Source organism: Gossypium raimondii, chromosome 5, assembly GCF_025698545.1.
Source record: "Gossypium raimondii isolate GPD5lz chromosome 5, ASM2569854v1, whole genome shotgun sequence".
In the NCBI taxonomy this organism is placed as follows: Eukaryota; Viridiplantae; Streptophyta; class Magnoliopsida; order Malvales; family Malvaceae; genus Gossypium; species Gossypium raimondii.
The window spans coordinates 54,719,534-54,730,561 of NC_068569.1; the positions used below are offsets into that span (position 1 = coordinate 54,719,534).

The following is an 11,028-nucleotide window of genomic DNA, read 5'->3' on the forward strand; positions in this document are numbered from 1 at the left end:
TCTATGTCCATCTGTCAACCCTTGTTTATTAATTTCGATAATTTAAATTCTATTAATTTTATGGTCTTATATTTCTAAAATTTAAAATTTTAGTGAATAATTATTAAATTCATTAAATTTTGATATTTCTAATATATGATGCGACAAGCGTGTTATTTTATCGTAATATTATGTCGGTTTGTTGTTTCCATATATTACTCACTTAAAATCCTTATAATGGATTAGCTCATTTAAATCAATCTTGAAATTCTAGAATTTAAAAAGTAGAAAAACATAAAATGGCCATTTGGATAATATTGATTAAATCTATAATTATCGCATAGTATAGTACTAATGTAAATAAATTTAACCAAAATTTATAATTAATTAATATTTAATTATGTTAAATAAATTTATTAGTATTTATTTCTAAATCATTTATAATTTTTAATTACATCTCAATTATGAAATGTTATACACCACCAAACATATCAAATATTATTTCATAAATTGGTAATATAAATTAAATTAAATAATTCAATCTAAACAAATATGAAAGAAAAATCATATAAATTAATACATGGTGGGACAAATCTCAAAATTTCATGGGTTGAACCGAATCCTCGAAGCATTCAAATATTTATTTGAGCAACTTTGTTACTATATCCAAATGAAATTTCATTATGAAAAATAAAGAGTCATTGTCACCAAAACTTTCAAGGGCTAATTTTTCTTTTTGGTACCCACATAATTATTGGGTGTGCATAAAAGTCCAAATGTCGGCATGAATAAGATTACATCAGTCTACTTTTCTTCTCTGCTAGAGAAACCCCAACAGACATCCTTCTCCCTAAACCAAATGGAAAAAAACCCGAAATTGCTGCCTCGAGGTAATACGGCAATGTACTTCCTGACCATCAAGCCAACACACGAGGTTCCTAATCTTATAATTTAAAGCAACCACATCTACTACATGCAGCATTTATTACCACTTTGACTTTTTTTAGCTGATAACATATTCATTCATTACTTTATGGAACTTAAAATCTTAAATCTTTATCAATTTCTTTATCACTCGATGAAGCTTTTCAAAAATATTTCTCAAAAGAATTTTTCAAAAACAACGCTAAACTATCTCGAAATCCAATTCCAAGCTCCTCAGTGCTAGTGTTGAGCTTCTGGTCTCATTTCCTGCAAGGTAAACCCTCTTGTTTTTTTTTTTTTCATTTTTATAAAATCTAAACACCCTCTTTTTCTTTATATATATATATATATATATATATATATTTGTGATTCTTGTTTACAATAACTTCAGTGGGCACTTTGGAATGCTATGTTCTCCTGTTTCTTAGTTCACTAATGATTTTTGTTATAGATGAATAAGGCTTGGATGAGTTTAGAAAAGGTGCCTGAGGGCAGTGATTTGGAACAAATATGTTGTTGGAGGGAAATGATTCAATCTTTTAAAATTTCTGTTATTGTTATCGTAATGTTGGCTGTGTTTTTTTTTAGTTGCCAAAACTGTGCGCAGAGAGAAGTCTTAAACGCACCGTTTTGGCCCAAGTCTTCTATTTGAAATGATGCGTATTGATGGAGGCAGTTTGGCAGCTACCAATATGTTATTTGGTCGGTCATCTTCCCTATTTTAGCACCAATCAGGCAAAGGAGGAACGACTATGCAAATACAGTCCCAATTTTTCTCATTTTCTTCATCTCCTTCTCGATGTGAAATTTTCTCTAGATCTTCATTCTTTAACAAAGGTGTCAGAGCTTCGTGATCTTCATGGCCAACAACGATGTGACCACACGCTTACAAAACAACATTAGCCAACTGCAATAGGAGTTTTCTCAGCTGGATAACAAACTTGCATGCTCGATTTAAGAAGATGCAGACATTGGCGGAGTTAAAAAAAAAATTTTGGGGTCGAAATTAAATTGTACACTTTTGCGACAGTAAAAATTAAATTTCATCATTTTAATAACATATATCCTTATAATTTTTAAAGGGTCAAATCAAATTTTTATCATTTTAGGTGACCAAAATATTATTTTATCATTATTAATTTAAAATTTTATAAATTATAAAGGGTCTAAATTAAAAAGTTATCATTTTAGGGGGGGCCACGGCGACCACGGATAGGAAGTAGTGATTATAAGTATATTTTATAATGAAGACAAAGAGATCATCCCAGGCAAATATCAATGAGCAAATCTTTATCATTTCGACAATTTAAATTTTATTATTTTTAAAATTTTATGGAGAAAATATATTATCATATAAGTAATTTCATGTTAGTTTATTATTTTTACATGATACTTAAAAAAATATTATTTTAATAAATAAAATTTACAATTATTGCATTAATTAAAATTAAAAAATTATAAGTGCTAAAAATGATATCATTACTATGGCCCATCAGTTGCTGTAGGACTAGACGGAAGCTCACTAACCTAGTTCATGTGCACCTAGACTGAAGTAGTCTAAGGGTCCATTTGGATGGGCATTTACCTCTAATATGGTGCGTTTGACTTTCTTTTTATCTTCCGCTACAGTATCTAATCTCATCGCCACTGCTGTTTTTACGCTAACGGCAAGTAAACGCGCACCACCTATCCAAAAAGGCCCTAAGTTGTGTTGCCCATGCTTTCTTCATTTCTTTTGAAATACCTTATATTGCATGCTCCCAATGAATGACTTAGTGCTAAAAGTCAATTTCATTTTTAATTTTTTGCCACGTGTTAAAATGTGTCATTATGCTATTGGTTGTCAACATCACGTTAGTGTATTTTAATGGTGTTAATTTGGTACCTAAAAAGAGTACCAAGTTGGCTTATAGTTTTCAAATTCAAGTACTAGTTAAGTCCAAAAAATTTAGGAACCATATAAATATAAGTTACCAAATCCAGATACCTCCATATATATTAACAGAATAGTTATTCTATACATCATATATAAATTTATTACTGATAGTAAACTATATAAGCACTAGTATATATTTTTCTTACGTAGTAACAATTATTTAACATACATATCATATTGTTTATGAATATGCAAAAACTGAACATATTCATTGGTATTGCTCCAAATTAGGAAGTCGTGCAACGGGTATACCAACAAGTGGTTCTGTTTTCTTCAAAACAATCCCAAATTTATCTTCTAAACTAGGCTTAGTCCCCTCTGACAATCCCCATTCAAAAGAGTGCACCAAAGAGCCTAAGAGCAGTGCCATCATCTTCTCTGCCAAAGAAACCCCAACACAAATCCTCCTCCCTGAACCAAATGGAAAAACCCAAAATTGTTGCTTCGATAGTTAATGTCGGTTTCCAAGAATCTCTCGGGATGAAACCGAAGAGGATCGTCCCACAACTCAGGGTCCCTTTGAATGACCCATGCATTAATGAAAACCCTGCAACCTTTAGGGACAGTAAATCCACCAATAACAGTGGTCTCACTGGGCACATGAGGAATTAGCAATGGAGCAACCGGGTGAAGACGAAGTGTCTCCTTTATGACAGCATCCAAGTAGACAAGTTGAGGTATATGAGAGTCTTCCACAGTGTTCTGGTTTCCGACCACCATATCTAATTCCTTTACAAGTTTCGTCATTTTATCTCGATGGCGTAGTAGTTCGGTCATTGCCCACTCTACAGCAGTGGGTATTGTATCCGTACCGGCGAGCATCATATCCTATGAGATATAGAGATAAATATTGTAAAATGGAAAATATTAACACTTATGTGGATGTTATTATATTAAAGTTATTTACCAGAAGCAAAGCTTTCACTTCGTTGATGGATAAAGAGTTTTCTCATCTCCTCGCCAGTGCAGCTCCAACAATTGCTGCATAAAATCCTTGCTAATATTCTCCTTCTCTTTTCCATCATCTCTAATGTTTCTTCGATTCTTTATCATTGATTCAAAAACCCCATAAAACCACGACACTTGCTCCTTCCCTTTGGATTCAATTCCTTGTAAATCAAATGGGGCCAGAATTGGGAAAAATCAGAAACATTCGGTGCTGCAAATGTTATTACAATTTCATCCAATCGTTTCCTAAACTCAATCAAATCTTGCGATGGATCATCACCCCATAGCGTGCTCATCATCACTCGTAGAGCGGTTGCTGATAATTGCATCTAGAACCGTTGGGTCTCCATAAGATGTTGATTCCACCAAATGTGCCGACCACAGTGGCTGCCGGAACGTCATGGTTAGCGAAGATGGCATCCTGAACTTTGAGGACCTCTTTGGCAAGTGAAGGCGAGTTTATGACTATTGCCAACACTCTCCCCATTCGAAGTTTGAAGACGGGACCATAGATCCGAGACAGGTCTGAAAAGTAACGGTGCAATTCGGGTTTAATGAAGGGAAGGTTTCCTATTATAGGCAAGCCTAAAGGACCAGGTGGTAGAGGTGGGTTTATTTTGGTGAATTTCATACTCCACCACAACCATGCACAGCAGAAAATTACTAGTGCCCCCGCCATAAGAGGAGCGAATTCAGGGGCACGGCAGCTCCATGACCAGCCTTCGCAAGCAAGAACTGCGTGTTTGTTGTATAAGTTGGTCATTTTTGTTTTCAATTATCGAATGCAGAAGAAATGGAGTTATATGGAGAGAGCAAATGAATGAATAGCTAGGAATGACGTATACATTTTAACTTGACATTTTCTGAGTATCTAACCTCATACCAAATCCCATTGGACTGAATTTTATAATTACTAAATTCATATAGTAAAACTATTTGATATATTAGTAAAAAATAAATATTGAATATAGTTATTTTATTTAATAATAGTAACTCTTTTTTTGATAATTTATTATTTTATAATTTTAATGAAACTTTAATACTAAAAAATGTCGAAAATATTTTATATTTATTAGAGTAGGCGAAATTTTAGAATAATTAGGGGAATAGGTCGATTTAAGGAACTTGAAGTGTTTTCAAGTGAAATGTAGAAAAACGCTTCAAACTAGAAAGGAGCACCAAATGGAAAATATATATATATATATATATATATATATATATATATATAGGATTAGAGAATCATAATCAAGAATAAAAAGAACCCATAGATGAATGGGGTCTAGTATGATATACACAAAAACAAGAAAATTTGAAATCAATTCTCTCAAACCAATAAAAGATGCAGAAGTTTATAATAAATTAGACAACAACAAAAAAAGCGAAAAAAAAAAGCAATATAAGAGCAACATGGAAATAAAGCTTGATTTCTTCCTAAAAGGTATTTTTATTTTCAATTGAGCTTGTTTATGTCAATCATTTTCTATTAATAATTATTTATTCAGTATCAATAATTAGTACTTTAAAAATTTTAATGTATTTTATTTTTCAATGAGTGTTCATAAAATTAAATATTTTAAAAATAAACAAGCAATTGGCAACAACAAATTTACATCACTAACCAAGAGCAGAGCAAGAAAAATTTTTGAATACAAATTTACTTTTATTAATTTAAATTTTTAAAATTTTAAAAGGCCTAACATTAGAAACAGTCATCATCCTAATCAATTTAATAATTTAATGCATTCCAGTCAATTTAATTTATTCAAAATATCCACATTTATACGGTAATTCTATGTCCATTTGTCAACACTTCTTTATTAATTTCGATAATTTAAATTCTATTAATTTTATGGTCTTATATTTCTAAAATTTAAAATTTTAGAGAATAATTATTAAATTCATTAAGTTTTGATATTTCTAACATATGATGCGACAAACATGTTATTTTATACGTAATATTATGTTAGCTTGTTGTTTCCTTATATTACTCACTTAAAATCTTTATAATGGATTAACTCATTTGCATCAATACTGATGTACAAGCCCAATTTTGCCCAACCCAAAAACAGACCCAATACCCAAAGTCCCTAGCCCAAACCCGAAACCCATTACAAGCCCATTATAGCAAAGCCCAACAAAAGTCAAAGCTAGGGTTTCAGAAAAGCTGAAACCCTAGCTAAGGCGCCGCACGTCCCTAGGGGCTCTTAGCGTCTGCCGCCGCTCTAGCTCCTGCCACTACCGTCACAGTCACGTCACCACCTGCTTCGCCTGACACCCCTACTTGCCCACTTGCCACATCTGTTACCTGCAAACAATAAAGAGAAACAAACCACAGCACAAGGGGGTTTTTTGTTTTTTTATTTTCGGTATAAAAACAGATTGAAAACCGATTGTAGGGGGCTCTCTTTGGTAATTTGTCTACGAGATTTTGAAGAAAAATAATAAAAACAGAAAAAGGTGATTATCGATTTCGATCTAAGGGTTTCTTTTAATTTTTACTTCTTTTTACTCTATTTATTTTTGTTTTTATTTTAAAAAATATACAAAATACAAAAAAAGAATAAAAAGGAGGTTTTTTACCTTTTCGACGTGGCTGGAGTGTCCGGAGGGCCGAGGGAGTGCGTGGAAAAAAAGAGAAAACTTTTCAGTACGGCGGTGCTAGTGACTGGCGGCCGGCGCGACGGCCGATGGTCGGATTCTGGGCAGTGCCCGAATCGGAAGTAGAGAGGGGAGTTTTTTTTCTGATTTTTGTTAAAAAATGTGGGGAAATGATTTTTAAAATTTTTTGACTTATATAAGGGTAATAAAACGACGTCGTTTGGCTGGGGCTTAGAAGTTCCAAAATGGCGTCGTTTCGGAGCAAACCCAAGGGCCAACCCAAGTCCGACCCGACCCGGGCAGGATCCGCGTGTTTTTAGCGGAAGGGCTAATTGCGCTTTCTGCCCTTCTACTTTTTAATGTTTTTTTAAATTAGGTTTTTTAAATTTTTAAATTTTACCCAGCAATTTGTTGCGCTTACAATTTGGTCCCTAGTGGAACTACGTCGTTTTGAGGGAAAGGGAAAATTTCCTTTCGATCCCTCCATGTTTCACGCGTGTCACAATTCGATCCTTTGCCTTATTTTATTTCTGATTTCTCCCATGAGATTTTGTTTATTTTCAATTTAGTCATATTATTATTATTATTATTATTATTATTATTATTATTAAATAACTGCTTATATATATATATACACATTTATATATTTTTTATAACCTATTTATTATATACATAAATACTCATATTTATTTATTTATTTTATTTTATTTTTAACTATTAATTTTTGTCCTATTTATATTTTCATTTATCTTTATATATGTGTATACGTTATTTTAATATGTGTTATTATTTTATCATGATATATTATTATTAAAACCAATATTATTATTATTATTATTATTATTATTATTATTATTATTATTATTATTATTATTATTATCAATATTACCGTTATTATTGATATATTTCCATTTATACTTATTTATGAAAATTTTAAATATATTTGTCTTATTATATTATTACTATTATTATAATTACTTATATATATATACGCATATATATATATATATATTTAAACTTTAGATTATTTTGTTATTCTATTAGTAACATTAATAGTATTATTATTATCTTTATTTATATTTTTACTTCAAATTTTTGCTATATATATACATATATACATACATATCTTTGATTTATATATATATATATACTTATTTTTATATATTTCATAATTTTTGATCATTTCGTTCATTTATTTATTTGTTTACATGTCTATTATTATTTATGCTTTAGTTTTTGTCTGTTTATCATTTATCATTGTGCCTGCATGATTGAATTTTTTTTATATATTGGTCTTATTATTTATTTATTTATTTATTTGTTTGTTTGTTTTTGCTCGTATTATTTTACTTACATTTTCATCATTGTTATTCCATTACATTCATTTTTACTCAGATTCTTGAAAAAGGAAAATTTCGAAAATAAAAGCAATACTCGGTATTTGGGATCTTCGAAAGGATCGAACCCTAACGTATTGGGTTTCGATTTTCTTCGTTGAACCTAAATAATCGAGAATGCTCTTTAATAAAAAACATAAATAAAAAGCTCATTATTGGGAATTCAATACGTTGTGTCCTAACGCATTGGATATGACACGTTGCTTTCCGAGATGATGATTTTTTCTAAAAAATAACAAAGGCAGTATTTTGCATTTGGAAATTCAAGAAGGTAGTACCCTAGCTTACTGGGTTTCGATTTTCACAATGAATCTAAATACATGGGTCTTTTTTCAAACCTAAGCTTTAAATGACCTTGGAAATTAAGAAAAGATCGTGTCCTAACTTACTGGTCGTGATCTCTTTTTTAAATCTGAGATAGCTAAATATATTTTAAATAAGTAAATTTTTGGCATTCATTCGCGTATCGGAAATCCGAGACATTGTGTCCTAACTTATTGGATATGATACTTTTTTCTCGATTAACGTGAAATATGCTTCTTTTCCCAAAAGTTTTCAACATTTTAATACAAGGATCGTATTTTTAAAATTCTTCAAAGTTTTCAATTTTCGACATTAAGAAATTTACTAATCAATTAGGTACCAATTTTGGGCGTTACGAGGGTGCTAATCCTTCCTCGTACGTAACCAAATCCTGAACTGTTTTTTTGAATTTCGTGGACCAAACTCGTTGTTTTAATAAAATTAAATTGTTTATTAAAAACAACCACTTTTACGAGGTGACCCGATCACACCTCATCAAAAAAGATTGGTGGCGACTCCCTTTTTTTTGTTTTCATTTTCAAATCCAAGTCGACCCCGTTTTATCCAAAAAAATGGTGTCAACAGCTTGGCGACTCCACTGGGAGAACCAAAATAAGAGAGTCAAGCCACGTGATTACTTTTTGTCTTTTTGTCGAAAATTGAAAACTTGGTTTAAATGTATGATCATTTCGTTGTATTTCATCCTTCTTTATTTTAATATTCATCATTGTGGTTTATAATTGCTTAAGTTTTGGAACCTTTTTGCACATTGCATTGCATTACCGTTGGTCACACCCTTTTAAGTGGGAGTGAGAAGCTACTCCTTCGTGAGGTTTTCACCTTCGTGCAGGATAATGGATCACTTTCGGGATACATCCGTACCTATGTCTTCATGAGATTTTCATCTCCAAGCAGCCATAGGGAAATGTATTCCCCCCATATGAGCCTATGATGGGTGAGGATCGAGGAATCTGCTGGTTCGGGTACCTTTACTTTAGAACCAAACCACATGTAAAAGACCTTAGGAGCCCACCCTAGGTAGAACTACTTCAAACCCCTAGTAGTCACCCGAATAGGTGTTCTATTTATTCTTGCTTGCTTTTGATTTGTACTAACCTGTTTTCATTTTTGTTATGATTGCATTGCATTTTCATCATAAAAAAGAGGTGTTGATTCACGTTCAGTTGTTAAATAGAGAGCTTGTCATAAGAAAATGGGTTTCTTGATAAAGTGGATGACAATACGGCTGTCCGAATATGGTCTAAGAAAATATGATAGTTTAATGGAGGACTACATGACTATTGCCCCGTTGCCCGAGGATTCAAGATGACAAAGATTATTTGAGAGCCGCTGAATTATTAATTAACAATTCTTTATTAATTTCGACAATTCAACTTAAAATATATAGATTTTTTTAAAATAATTTAAAATATAAAAATCTATTATCTAAATTAAATTGGATCGGTTGGATTAAGAATCTGCCAGCGTATCAATCTAATGAGAGGTAAAGACATTAGTTAACTTATAAATCAGTATAGATTGATCGAACCTAGTTAATTGAATTAGCAATTAAATCGATATTATAATATTATAATTGTTTATTTTTAATTTTTTAATAATTTATTTATTCTAAATCGGTTGAATTGAAAACCAATTGGTCAAATCAACTCAAAATCGATTCAACCAATCCATTCTTATTCGCAAATTAACCAAAATTTTAATATTTTTATTTTATTTTATTTTTCACCCAAGTAATGAGTGTACATAAAATTAATATTTAAAGATTACCAACTAATAACATTCGAAGCACAGCTCTAGTAATCATACAACTTTTATATATATATATATATATAAACATGAAATGGATTTATAAAAATTAATTTAATGCATTCCAGTCAACCAGATTCATAAAGTACTTCAACACTTCTTTATTAATTTCAATAATTTAAATTCTACTATTTTTAAAAATTTTATTGAGCAAACATATTATTCGATATATAAGAATAATTTTTTATTAATTTTATGTTTTAAAATTTAAAATTTTAGTTCTTATTAAAGAATTACTATTAAATTTATTAAGTTTCAATATTTTCAACATATAATGCGACAAACGCGTTATCTTATGTGTAATATTATGTTAGTTTGTTGTTTCCACATATAACTCACTTAAAATCCTCGATAATGGATTAACTCACTTGTGTTAAGACTAAAATTTTAAAATTTAAAAAATATAAGGACATAAAATGATCTAATTAGAGAATATTGCTTAAATCTACAATTATACACATAGTATAGTACTAGTAACTGAATTTAACCAAAACTTATAATTAATTAATATTTAGTTATGTTAAATAAAATTATTTTTGGTAGAAAGGATCAACACAAAACGATTACAATCTTAAAAGTACTATCAACTTAGAGAAAAAGTACTACGCTCAACTATCAATATATACCTTACTGAATCTGGAGGCTTCCAAAATAGTTGTACGTTACCCAATCCACTTGAAGTTATTTTGGCCATATGATCAACAACCTTATTTTGAGAGCTTGGAACGTAAATCTTACTTTCCAGTACCCCAATTTGCTATTGCCTATTCCACCAGCTAAAATTAATTCTACCAGAAGTGCGTTGTTGCATTCCAGCTCATGCTTTATGTATCTGCTCTCCCATGCTATTTGAAGACCTTGTAGCATTGCTCTTGCTTCAACCTTAAAAATGGTGTCTTTGCCTATCCATAATGAAAAGCCACACAGCCAGTTTGCATCAGCATCTCTAAACACATCCCCAATAGAAGCTCCTAATCTATATGCAATAGGGACTAAATTGCAATAAGGACTAAATTGCAAAAAGTGTAAATTTTAGGGGTAAAATGGTAATTTGTCTATTTATGTGTTTTTGGACTACATTGAAGGTAATAATATTTAAACTAGCTCATTTTGAAT

General features: G+C 30.9%; 1 long non-coding RNA gene and 1 pseudogene across 1 annotated transcript; one reads left to right on the top strand and one right to left on the bottom strand.

Moving 5' to 3' along the window:
* Window positions 1-796: 796 nt before the first annotated feature.
* Window positions 797-1,997, top strand: LOC128041260 (uncharacterized). The gene is made up of 2 exons (XR_008195988.1): window positions 797-1,177; window positions 1,492-1,997. It is a non-coding gene; the product is annotated as an uncharacterized LOC128041260 (long non-coding RNA).
* Window positions 1,998-2,757: 760 nt separating this feature from the next.
* LOC105767310 (carnosic acid synthase-like) lies at window positions 2,758-4,651 on the bottom strand (annotated as a pseudogene).
* Between the last annotated feature and the right edge of the window lie 6,377 nt (window positions 4,652-11,028).